The following is a 13,902-nucleotide window of genomic DNA, read 5'->3' as shown; positions in this document are numbered from 1 at the left end:
AATTATCTTATGGATACATTGTTGGATTCTGATAGTTCAAATTTTATTGAGGATTTTTGTATCTGCATTTATTAGAGAGATTGGCCTGTAGTTTTCTTTTTTGTGTTTTCCTGTTTGGTTTTTTATTAGTACAATGTTGGCTTCATAGAACGTGTTTGGTATTATCCCTTCCTTCTCAATTTTTTGAAAGAGTTTGTGAAGGATAGGTACTAATTCTTCTCTGAATGTTTGGTAGAATTCATTTGTAAATCCATCAGGTCCTGTGCTTTCGTTTTTGGGGAGATTTTTGATTACAATTTCAATTTTGCTGTATGTAATTGGTCTGTTTAGGTGTTATATTTCTTGTTTATATAGCTTTGGGTGATTGTAGAGTTGTAGGAATTTGTCCATCTTTCTAGATTGTTGAACTTGTTTGCATATAACTGTTCATAGTAGTTTCCTATTATTCTTTTGATTTCTGCAATGTCTGTTGTGATTTCTCCTCTTTCATTTGTGATCCTGTTCATTTGTGCTTTCTCCCGTTTTTCCTTTGTGAGCCTGGCAAGGGGTTTGTCTATTTTATTTATTTTTTTGAAGACCAGGATTTTGCTTTCATTGATCTTTTGGATTTTTTTTTAGTTTCGATTTCATTTATTTCTGCTTTGATTTTTATTATTTATTTTCTTCTTCTGCCATTGGTTTTTTTTTTTTGTTGTTGTTGTTGTTGTTGTTCTTTTCCTAGTCTTTTGAACTTTGAAATTAGATTATTTCTTTGAGATCTTTTCTGTTTCTTGATGTGAACCTCTATTGCTATACATTTCCCTCTTATTACTGCTTTTGCTGCATCCCATATATTTAGGAAATTGTTGTTCTCCTTGTTATTCAACTCAAAGTATTTTTTAATTTCTTCTTTGTTCACCTCATTATTCCAGTGGTCTTTCAGTAGTGTGGGTTTCAATCGCCATGAGGTTGGATAGTTCCTTGCCCTCTTTTTATGGTTTATTTCTAGTTTGATGCCTTCATGGTCAGAGAATATGATTGGTATGATTTCAATCTTGGTGTATCTGTTGATGTTTGTCTTGTGTCCCAGTATGTGATGGATCCAGGAGAATGATCCATGTGTGCTTGAGAAAAATGCATACTCAGATTTTTTTGGGGTTTAGTGTTCTATGGATGTTTGTGATGCCCATGAGCTCTAGATTCTTATTTAGAGCTTTAGTGTCCTTACTTATTTTTTGTCTTGTTGATCTATCCATCATTGATAGTGGAGTGTTGAAGTCTCCTACTACAGATGTGTTTTCTCTGATGTCTGTTTTCAGAGATGATAATAGTTGTCTGATATAGTTTTGTGCTCCTTCATTTGGTGAGTATATGTTAATGAGTGTTATTTCTTCGTGAAGTATTGTCCCCTTGATCATAATGTAGTGACCGTAGGGGTCTCTTTTTACCTTTTTGAGTTTGAAATCTGTTTTATCAATATAGCTGTCCCTGCCTTCTTTTTTGGTCCATTTGCTTGTAGGATTGTTTTCTATCCTTTAACTTTGAGTCTATTTTTATCTTTTGTAGTTAAATGTGTTTCCTGCTGACAGCAAAAGGTTGGGTTTTGTTTCTTAATCCAGACAATGATCTGTGTCTTTTTATTGAAGAGTTAATCCATTTACATTTTGAGTTAATATTGATGTTAGCATCTGTATTTGCCATTGTGTTTGTCTTTCCTCTTATTTTTTTAAAATACCTCTTTTTTTAAAAAAAAAGATTTATTTTTATTTATTTATTTATTTATTTATACAAGCACTGTGTACAGTCAGAAGTACAGGAGAGTGAGAGAATTCACCAGAGCCAGAGTAGGGAACAGAACAGGCAGACCAATGAAATACACTTCTAAGGGGAGCAGCAGGCAGCAGGAGAGGTCTGCGCAACATGTGTGTCCCTTGCCCAGTGGTCGGGGATCGAAGGAGCGCTGCAGAAGCTGCGGGCAGCTTTGCAACCCAGCATTCAACAGCTGCACCCCAGGGGAGGCCCTTGTATGTCTATTTTTAGCTCCTTCATATTTGGGAAGTTCTCTTAAATTATTTTTTGAATAGTTTCTCTGTTCCTAGGTCTCTATCTTCTCCTTCTGGGATTCCTATAACTCTTATATTTCCTTTCCTCGTGGAGTCAGATAGTTCCCGAAGTCTTTCTTTGTTCTTTTTCCTTCGTGCTTCTCTTTCCTTTTCTGTTTTGGTTCTTTTTATTTCTGTGTCTTCAAGAGTGCTTATTCGTTCTTTCATTCCATCTATTCTGCTTTCACTGCTTTTCCCAGATTTCTTTAGCTCCTCCATTTGATCTCCTGCATTTCTTTTTACTCCCTCTTTAGGGACTCAATTTTATTCTTCTGATCGTTGATTATTTTTCCCATATCATTTTTGACTTCCTTCAGTTTTTTAATCATGGCAATTTTAAATTCTCTTTCTGGAAGGCTCAGAATTTCTTCCAAGTCACTGTCATTGCAATCGGGTGGGTGGTTTTCTTTTGGTGTTGTGTATTTTTCCTGAGGAGTTGCTAGGTTGCATGTAGTTTTTCTTCTCCCTGCTGCCTGTTTTCTAATTTGTCCTATGCATTTGGACACTGTGTCACTGGTACTGGTTGGCATCGTTTTGGTGTGCTCTTTCTGGGATTTCTGAAACTTGTGGTCCAAACAAGTCAAATACTTTTAAGCCAGAAGTCCAGTGAGGCAGTGATACTTTGAGTATATTAATGGTCACTGTCACAGAATATCTCCTCCTTCTGTGTTTGTTTAATTCCAACGGTGTGTCTTGAAGTCCCACAGACTTCCCTGGAGGTGGGGCAGCTGGATTGTACTCTGGGCTCCAAATTGCTGGATCCCCCTCTGGGCTCCAACTCCCTGCCAGGGGGAACCAGGCTTGCGGGGGCATTGAGCTCACCTCTGGCTCTGTGGGGAGCCTTCTGCCATTTTCAAGAAGTCTTTATTGAAGGAAGGTTCCTGTCCTAAATGGCGAGTCAGAGACACACTTTCCTGCTTGCACAGTCTGCCCCAGCCTTGGATGCCCACTCCCCCTCGGGGCTGGGACTGCTAGACAGAAGGGGCCTGGCATGGGATTGCTTCCCAGATCACCTCTGACTCCATGGGGAGCTTTCTGCCGGTTTCAAGCAGACTTCATTGAAGGAAGTTCCCTGTTCTAAAATGGAGATTCAGAGATGCAGTTTCCTGCACACAAGTTCTGCCCCAGCTGTTTGTTTTACTTCTTATATACTTCTTTATGATATCACTAAAGTTAATAAATATTTTCAACTATTTAAAAGAAAATTCTAAATATTTATTTGTGAGTTGGGATATTTTGACATTATATCAATATTTTGCCCTTATTCTAATTTGACCTATTTAATTAATGTATAAAATTATTTCTATAAATGAGTCTTTATCTAATAGCTATTTAACTTCATGTAAAAATGTGGCTACTGTTAGAAATAAAATCATTCAAAATATAGCTGAGTCAAAATGAAAAGCATACTGTATATGCAGATATAATCTTTACTTAAATTGAAGCTATATTTAAATATAGTAACTAAAGAATAGTAGACATTTCTATTTGAACTTTGGTTAAATTAATTACAACCTTTCTTTCTATGGGTCCCATGGACCCTGGAAGTTATTTACCAAGGTTGTGAGGAGATGTCATTTTAAAGATCTTTGAAAAGAATAGCTCTTGTCAGAAACATTTTGAAATGTGTATTTATGTTTAAAAAAGCCAACTCTCCCATTTTCTACCTATTGATTGAATATTGAATCCTTGCTTTTTGTGAAGTAGGTGGCAATATTGTGAATATCTTAAACAGTATAAAGAGAGGCATAATGGGGTTGGAGGGCATTGCACAAAGCTGGAAATAAGATTTTAGTTGCACCATGTGACACAAGTTGTTGGTGATTTCTAGGAAGCAGAATTTCATAGCTTTCAGATTTTTTTAATCAGGTGCACAAGGCTTAACTTCTTGATTTGCCATACATTAGCAGCAGTACTGCATATGGCTGTTTATTAATGTATCTGTGTCCTTTCTTTTATGCAAGTTAAAAACTGTATCACATCTAATAATTCTAAATATAAACATAGTATGTTTGATATATCCTGATTATGCATCAAGAACCATATTGAATCATTTAATTGATTATGATGAGTCTAATGATGTAGATAAAAATTAATGTGATTTGCTGCTACAGATTTTTTCCATAGAGAGTAAACACAAGAAATTTTTATTTTTTTATTATTTTTATAAAGATTTATTTATTTATTTATACAAGAATCGGGGTACAGGCCAGAGGTGCAGGAGACTGAGAGGATTCACCAGAGACAGAGCAGGGAACAGAACAGGTAGACTGATGAAATACTTTGCTGAGGGGAGCAGCGGGTAAGTCAGGAGAGGTCTGCTGCACCATGTGGGCCCCTTGCCGGCCAGCCAGGATCTAATTGGCACTGCAGAGGCTGTGGACAGCTTCACAGTGCAGCGCTCATACACCTGTGCCACCAGGGGAGGCCCTACAATAAATTTTTAGAGGGTGTTCCATGTTTCTTCTTATGGTAGTCAGCCCTTTGAGAAGTACATGCCAAAATAAGATTCAATGTACAAATATTATATTAAGGGAGCCAGACAGAATATAAATTGGAAAGAGTACTCAGAAGGCTAAGAAATTTGACAAACAGCATACAAACCTGAACCTGAGTGTAGGAGAGAGACTGCATTAATATATACAGAATGTCCAGTCAGATCCTTCTTAGTGCTCAGAGCAAAAATCAGAGAACTTCAGTGCTTTCGATAAATAGTGCTGCCATGTACAGTCACTGAGAAACAACCTGTAAAAAGTCTGACTGTGATGACTTTCAGAACACAACAGCTGAGACACTTGGTCAGTTGTGCTACTTGTTATTGGAGGATTACAAAACTCATTTCCTGTAATGACCTATACTTAGAAGAGGAGCAGATTCAAGTGGGCAAAGATTAACAACTTAGGGAAATGTTCAGGAGGGGTAGGAAACGTTCCTACCAATAATATCAATTTTAGATACCATAAAGTTATTGTGCTTGTTCATTTTGGACTCAATATTCAACTTACATGTTTGAGTCAAAGGCTATCCTGTTTCCAGTATATTACGTATCTTTACCAAAGAATCCCTTTATGTTATACTTTAGAAGTAATATCTTTTTTTGTTTTATAAATGTATTTCTTTTATCTTTGCTATTTGACTTCCACAAAGCCTATGAAATTGAAGGTAAATACAATACCCTTTGAGGAAACCCAGATGATGAGCATTGGAGGAATAAGTGCAAGATCTAAGACACCGAGTATGTGCCTTACCTTCAAGCTGTTGTTTCAAGTGACCCACTTTTTTAGTAGCTGCAATATTCCAGAAATGTGCACATATGACAAATATTATATTTTAAAGTTATCGTCAAAATAAAGTTTATATTTTCAGTTGAGATAGTGATGAGACAAAGGAGAAGGAAGATTCAAAGATAGTTTTCAAATCTGTGTGGCTAGAAGGATAAAAACCACACACACACACACACACAAGTTAAATAGTTCATATGATTAGTTCACTCTGCAGGGTCATTTTTTTAAGGTTTATTTTTATTTACTTATGCATACATAACTGATGTGTAGGTTAGAGGTGAAGGGGGTGAGAGGATTTACCACAGACAGAGTGGGAAGCAGAACAGGCAGATCTACTGAAATTCACTGCTGAAGGGAACAGCATGCGAGACAGGGGATGGAACTCATGCCACAGTGGCTGGTGATAACTTGATAGTGGGAGACTTAACCCCTGCACCACCAGGGAGACTCCTGTAGGGTCAACTTTTAATACCATTACTTAGAGGGAAATTTTATTGAAACCTGTGGGAACTAATCATTTTAAGTGCGTTTTTTATGATACAAACTGTGAACAGTTGTACAGATGAAATCTCAAGAATTATAGAGGCTGCTATTTCACATTTGAAAATGAGAATAATCAAATTCAATATGATCCTATTGTTATACAAATTTATCATTTCAGTAAATCTGATGTAATGTTGAAAATCATAAGAACAGCAGAGATATTCACAGTCTTACTAGACTCATAAGGGAAATAAATTCTATAAAATACAATCTTAGCTGTAAATTGATACATATTTACTAACACATGAAAAAATAGCCAGTAGTATAAAGATCATTTAAAAGATTTTTTGGTATCACCTTCCATTTCTTGTATTATTGTATGGAATAATAAATTTAGTTAGTGTCTTGTACCACCTTTAACCAACTCCTTCTCCATCATATTCTCCCATCCCTGAAGAAGACCCTCATAAACAGGCCTGAGCCACCCCCTTGATCTTTGCCCCTTTTCAGCAGGAAGTAGCCAAAGAAAGAACCTTAGCCCCTTTTCCTATCAACAAAAGGCTGGTAAGAGAGGTCCTTGCAGGAGGCCAGAATGCAAAAGCCAACCAGGAAGCCCACCTTGGGGGCAGGAATGAGGATACCTGCCTGGAGGACTCAGACAATGAACCTCCTCCCTCCCCCTAGGAGTCTCTTCTCAGACAAAGAACCTCTACCTGCTACCTGCCCCACAAACATTTTCGCTCACTACAACCCCCCCCCATAGGAACCCAACTTCCCACCTGACCCCTCCTTACCCTATAAAACCCTGCTTCCCCCTAACAACGTGTGCAGCTTCACTGACTCCCACCTTGGGTGTGTGAGGTCCACCCAGGGCACAATAAACTTTCCCTCCCTTTGAGAAATTTAGCCTGGCTCTCCTTTTCTTTACCGCATTGAACCTTTCAGTTAGGTTATCAAAAAGACTAGACACCATTTAAACATACCAGAGATATGCACATAGCTATTGCTGTATATGTAACAGGGTGGTCCGCAGGAAAAGGTGAGGTTCCATGCACCACCTAAGGAAGGGTAAAGCTGAAACTGGAGAGCAAACTGGAGAAGGAAGAGGAGATAAGGAGACCCAGAGGAGGCACATGGGGCAAAGAGACATGTAAAAAAACCTCAATTGCTTCTTAGTCTTGGACTGGTTGAACCTACGTGAGTGAGAGTCCTGTGGATAGCTAACAATGGCAGCTTTTATCTTGATTTAGATTGTGCTCCTTCTGCTCCAGCATGTCAAGATAAAAGCTGCTTGGTTAACATCCCACGGGTCTCTCACCCACACCTGTTTCAACCAGTCCAAGACCAAGAAGCAAGTGCAGATTTTTCACATGTCTCTTTGCTTTGTGTGCCTCTTCCAGGTCTCCTTCTTTCTCCAGTCTCCTCTCCAGCTTCCCCTTCTTCCTGCTCATTTATACTCTTACTTGGGTGGAACAGAGAACCTCCCCATTCCCTGGGGAGCACCCTGTTACATATAGACATTCTCATAAATACTGTTACCAAGCTAACAAATACAAGATTTGTAAATAATTGGTTTTGCATGTTCCATTATGGAAATAACAGAACAAAAGTAATTTGGGGAAATTTTAAACTTTCTCTTGAGGTTTCACAAATATGTTGTCCTTCTTCATCTTGAATTGTGTAAATTAAATAATAAAACACATAAACTCATACATTGCCTGATACTGTGGCTATTGTTGCCAGCTGATGAGACTTTATTGAGTAATAAATTATCAATATTATAGGGTATTTATAATGATGAATCACATTGTTATATAATTAGAGCAAGTATATTGTGATGATATATTAACTCAATCATTCAGTATCAGATATAAAAATGTTTTCTAAATTCTGATTCCATATGATTATTTTTAACTACACTATATATACCATATCATGAGGTTATACTATGAAAGCTCAGAAAAAAACTATTTTTATTTAATTCTTCTTTACAATTGAGAATGAAAAATTTGGGAAAACAAAGTTGAATTTAGTTCTGGTTTCAACATATTTCAGATGTATTTTGTACTAATTTTCTAAATCTTAATAATTATTGTAGAACTCAGTTTTACCACCTGTAAAGTGAAGGAAATGATGGTTTTTGGGGGGTGTTATTATAAGGATACAATGAGTTTATATGATTGGGAGGCTTTGTACAGCAAGATACAAAGGCATGGGCCTCCCCGGTGGCACTGCGGTTGAGCGCAGTGCTGTGAAGCTGTCCGCAGCCTTGGCTGTGCAGGTTGGATCCCTGCCAGCCAGCGAGAGTCCCACATGGCACACAGTACTCTCCTGTAATGCCCGCTGCTCCCCTCAGCAGTGTATTTCATCAGTCTGCCTGTTCTGTTCCCGACTTTGCCTCTGGTGAATCCTCTCACCATCCCGAGCATCTGGCCTGTACCCCGGTTCTTATATAAATAAATAAATAAATATTTAAAAAAAAGATACAAAGGCAACATTACTTTTTGTTTTGGGGCTATGGCATGGGTGTATAGCTGTTATAGAGCAACCCCGATATTAAACGGGTTCCTGGCTGTGGGTCCTCACCCGCGCGCTTTAAAGGGACTTATGAATACTCTACTACAGACACACGCAAAAGGTTACTAAAAGGTTTATTTACAAGAGAAAAGGAAATAAGGAAAATGTACAACTCAGGGAGAAAATAGGGAAATAAAGTCTTTAATGCGTCCTACCCGATTCGACGACCTGGAAACCCAAAGTCACTCTCAGAGCTGGCTGGACACTGCGAGCTGGCAGAGAGCCAAAAATGGGGGATCCCCAAAGCCCACGTGTCTGCCTTTTATATCCACCTGGCTGCTTAACCCCACCCTCAGGTCCCAGCCACCTTCCCTTTGGTGGTGATGGGATTTGGAGTTCCCAGTGTCTTTGGCTTTGACCTGGGGTGGGGGTGGAGTCCACAAAGCCTATATGGAATTAGCTTTGGGACATCCTTTTCCCCCTAACATAACTTGCTCTAAAGCTTACCTACAGTTTTTTTGAAGCATGGTGAACTGGGATAAGCAACCTGGAGACCTTAGTAACAACCTTTAACTCAGTTCCTGGTATGCAACTTAGTCCCTGATATGAATCTTATTTTTTTAATAAATCTTTTTTTTAAAGATTTATTTATTTTTATACAAGAGCTGGGGTACAGGCCAGAGGTGTAGGTGGGTGAGAGAATCCAGCAGAGACAGAGCAGGGGAGCAGCAGGTGCAACAGCAAAAGTCTGCTTTGTCGTGTGTGATTCTCGCCAGCAGGCCAGGATTGAACCCTCATTGCAGAGGAGAGGCTGCGAGCAGCTTCACAGCAAGGCCCTCAACCTGCTGTGCCACCAGGGAGGCCCCTGATATAAATCTTAGATCATATACCACCATGAGGCAGGATGGACCTGGGGGGTCCCATGACTACTGACCCTTTACTCACCCTTGGTATGCAACTATATGACTCGCCTATTGGTATGTAGCTGTGCCATATCTTACCATGTGTAGCTGCCAATTCAAACCCACCCAGGACCTTGTAGAAACTTAAAGTGTATATAAGCCCCTGACTTTCTACAAAGGGACATCAGCCTTGGGAGGCAAATCCACTGAGTCAGCACCGGTGTATTAAACCTGCTTTTTGGTAACCCTGGTGTCCATGTTTCTTTCCATTGTGCCATATAACAGTTTTACTCAAGTTAATTAACTTTATTGTGCTTCCTTTCTTCATCTAAAAAATGGAATTGCTATTTTTATGTGATTTAATTGAGAACACATTTGTAAATTTTTCAGAATAATCCCTGTTGAATGAAAGTGTTTTCTTAATACATCAATTTCTTCATGATTAGGCTTCAAATATATGTTAGCCTTTGTGATGGTTGGTTAATTTTATCTGATAACTTGACTAGGTGATGGGTCCCACATATTTGTTCAAACATTACACTATTAAATCAATAGAGTGAGTAAAACACACTGTTCTCATCCAATCAGTGGAAAGTTTAATAGAAAAAAAAATGTTGATCATAATCTGAATCAGAGGGGACCCCTCTTACCTGAATAGCTTTAAACTGAAACATGTTTTTGTTTTGTTTTGCTTTGTTCCTGGCTTGGGATTTAACTGAAACATGAACTCTTGAGTCTCAAGCCTTCAGAACAGTGAACCAGAACTACTTCTTCAGCACTCCAGCTTACTGACTGTAGATCAAGAAGATAACGCTCTCTCTCCCTCCCCATGTCTTTAAATCTATGTATTTGTATATGTGTATCTGTGTCCAAATCTATATATTTCCATATAGGGTAAATGGTTTTCAGGCTTTTCTGCCCTCTGGCCATTAGGATTCATGCCTAATGGTGGTCACCTGCATTCGGTACATTGTTATGTTCAGTTGTATTGCTTACTTCTGTGGACCATGGCTGCAGTATTTATATTTGACCAGAGAAGCAGAGGCAGGAGAGAACACAAAAAAATGAAAGGGAGAGAATACCAGAAAGAGTCCAATAAAGAGGGAAGATTTGCCCCAGGCTGGGAGGCCTGTTGGCCTCCTGCCCACCGCCATGCACCTGATTGCTGCACCATGTGTAAAATCTTAATAAAAGCCTGAGAAAGACACTGAGGTCTCCAGGACTCTGCTGGAGTCTGTCTGCTCCAATCATAGAAAACCTGGTCTGTGTCCTTCCAGGCACTGCATTCCACCTATATGTATCAGTATTTATATATGTATCTTATTTATTGATTGCATTTCTCTGGAGAACCTTAATATATATGCCTCCAGCAAATAAAATGATACACAAATATTTTGATTCACATACAATATTTCAGTAAGTTTGGAAATGTGAAAATAATGAATACAAAGTCTAAACTGAACATGCATTGTAGCAAGTTGGTATTAAATTTATATTTTCAAAGATTTTAGAATAAAATAATAGCTCCAAAAATAAATTAGCTGTTCATTTGTTATAGAATCAAAATTTAATGATTTATTTTCCTGTTTGTTATGGAGTATTAAAGCAAGTTTAAATAAAATAAATCTTCTGGCATATTTGTTTAAATTTTATATCACATCTAAATAAATGTTTCATTTTTGCAAGTTATAGTGATGCCATTAGGTTTTAGCAAAATTGGTACTATGATCCTTCTATTGAAAAAAAATATGAGTATTAGAAAGTTTTCACAATTTCAGTGCCAAGAGGGAGCAATTTGGCCAAATGTAGAGAAAACTTATTAATGATATAATAAGTTCCAGCTGTACTCTCTTGGGGCAGCAATCTTGGGAGCAGCAGGGGACAAAGTAAAAATAACTGAAGTCTAAGTATTGAGAGAGAGAGAGAGACACTAGAGGGGGCACATCTTTGGAGATGTGATGCTTTCCCCCAAGGCAATTCTGACTTTTATTTGGAGGTCAGATTCAGGGAAGGTGGGCAAGTAAGTGGAGGAATGTGTGGAGGAATGCACTTGGTGGGGAAGTTGATTGGGGATGCATAATAGTCTGGCACAAGCTGGAGGGGGGAGTGAATAGGGTCTGTTGCTTGGGAGGGTCCATTGTTGCTGCTAATGAAAACATCCTATTTCTAGTTCTTGTTTACACTTAACTTCCTGTCAAGGTGCACTAGCTGGTTTTGCTCCTCTGGCCATAATGTCTGCCTGCTGTTCAGCAGATGTCATCCCTGGACTTTACATCTTATATTCACACAGAAGTCTGTGAGTGAGTGAGTGAGTGAGTGAGTGAGTGAGTGAGTGAGCAAGCAATCAAATTGTCCTGATGAGAGGTCCCCTGCCTAACTCTACATTTAGCTTCCTCAGCAGCAACTTTTGGCATCAACCAAAATCCCAAGTACAAGGGGGTGTTGGGGGGATTCCACATCCAGTAACAGTATTTCTGCTTTAGTTTGAAGAAAATATTTTCTAATAAGTTGATTCTTATTATTGTGATTGTGTAAGTCTTCGTTGACATTGGATTTTTTTTTTTTTTTTTTTTTTGTGGAATCATTGCTTCTAGAGGAAATGCCAAATATCAGAATACTTTTGTCAATCAATCAGTGAGTAATCTGGTTTGTATATGTTTCTGTTTAAAGTCACCCACCATATTGTTGCTGATTGGCTGGATTCTTTTGTTCTAGTGATTGAGAAATAATCACCGACACACTGGACTGAAGGTTAGCAAGCTCAGGTTTATTGCAAGAAAGACTCCTGACAGCAGGAGGGGGTCCAAGGGAGGAGCCCATTGATGTTGGCGGTAGGTTTACTTTTATAATCTGTCATCGACACGTTCCCTGTTTTGGAACTTTTCCACTACCCCATTTCCTTCATTGCCCTACTTTGCCACCCTGAGAGTGAAGCCATCACAGGCTACTGTGTGCCTCCACATGCCCTTGTGTTTAGCAGCCTCTGCTCACTAGCTTTGTGACTAGTAGCCTTTACCTGTCAGCTTTTCTGCTCCCTCAACACCCAGCCTCAGCCTGCTATCTTACAACCAGCCCTTGCCAGCCAGCTTGCAGTTAGCTATTGTGGGCCCTTTCCGAGCCAGCTAGTTCTCCTGTCCCTCAATATTAGACATGTATATATATATATATATATATATATATATATATATATATATATATATATATAGTGAGTTCATGAGCATTGAACTTATTATCAATAGTACTAAAAACATTAAAGACACATTCACAGCCTCCTTGTGCTTAGAAATACTAAAGTGTACTTCATCACTACAATTAAGGACCATTTTCATTTATTTACTTTTATCTTTTTGCTTTCCTTAGAGGCAGGACTAGTTCATTGGACTTTTCCACAGCCTAGAGAGAATAGTTCTTGAGATTGCTAAATTCCCTCTATCCTGATCTCATGCCTTCCAATAACTATTGTAGTTTTCCAGTTGTTCTGACAGTGGGAGGCAATGCCAATGTGTCCAATTGGAGAGACAAGTGAAGCCTGTCCTCAGGGCACTGACATATACATGAAGCAGAAACCATAAACAATTTCTAAAGAAAGTACACATCTTTCAGCTCTCACTCTCCTCTCGTATCTCATTCTTCTCCCTTCTTCCATCCCTGACCCCACTCAGTTCACACAACACTCCCCTAGCAGCTGAGGCATGAGGTCACTGACTTTAGGGGCCTACATACACTATGCCCTACATTTCATTCATCCCACTGGGTCCTCTTAAACCTAGCTTAGAGTTCAAGGGAGATACACATTTGGTTTTTAAGGAATTATTAAAAGTTTTTTTATTTTTTTTAATAATCATTAAATACATTTTCTTCATTTTATAATGATTGATTATGAAGTCGTTTCAGATTTATAAAGCTTGCAAGAATGATACAAATAATTGAATGATAAAAATGATACAAATGATTGACAATAGTCACCCAGATTCCCCCATTTTTCCCCTTAGATATGTTTTTAATATTTTTTATTGTGGTAATATTGTTTTACAGCATTGCATATGGTTTAGAGATACAGGAACACTCCTTTCAGGTGAATCACACACAACAAAAATCTCCCTTAATCCTCCATTACAGTCCATTGTGCTCTCTCTAGCCTTTGCACTTCCCATTCTCCCTCTGCCACATGGTAGTCTCAAATCTGCAGTCAGATTTCTTGGGTTAGCTATTCATTTGTTTTAGTTGACCCTTTGTTTTGTTTCTCTGTATTCCACATATAAGTGACAACACCAAGTCTATGTGTTTCTCCTACTGACTTTTTTGCTTAACATAATCCCCAAATGAATATTTTAGTTTTGTTGAGATACAGTTGAAATATAACACTATTCATGTTTAAAGTATACAGTGTAATGATTTGATTTGCATATATAATAAAATTATTATCCTGATAAATGTAGTATTGTTACCTCATACAGTTATATAAATAAAAAAATACTTTGCCTTGTAATGAAAACTTATGGGATCTACTTTTTTAGCAAATATTGTCTATTTAAAATAGACCATATGGTACAGTGAACTATAGTCCTCATATACATTATATCCCCCTATTCTTATTTATCTTGTTAGTAAATGTTTGTGCCTTTGGCCACCTTC

The 13,902-nt window shown here is 38.2% G+C and overlaps 1 long non-coding RNA gene across 1 annotated transcript in view; it reads left to right on the top strand.

The window, feature by feature from the left end:
- The first annotated feature begins 1,212 nt into the window (after window positions 1-1,212).
- Window positions 1,213-13,902, top strand: part of LOC129146683 (uncharacterized) — a 33,285-nt gene continuing 20,595 nt past the window's right edge. Inside the window, exons 1-2 of the long non-coding RNA XR_008553711.1 lie at window positions 1,213-1,342; window positions 11,983-12,098. This is a non-coding gene — a long non-coding RNA (uncharacterized LOC129146683). The remainder of the gene's footprint in view (window positions 1,343-11,982; window positions 12,099-13,902) is intronic.

The sequence above is a fragment of the Talpa occidentalis genome, unplaced genomic scaffold (genome assembly GCF_014898055.3).
Source record: "Talpa occidentalis isolate TD23 unplaced genomic scaffold, MPIMG_talOcc4v2.1 talOcc4.4, whole genome shotgun sequence".
Lineage (NCBI taxonomy): Eukaryota > Metazoa > Chordata > Mammalia > Eulipotyphla > Talpidae > Talpa > Talpa occidentalis.
This window is presented reverse-complemented; position numbering and strand designations above follow the sequence as displayed.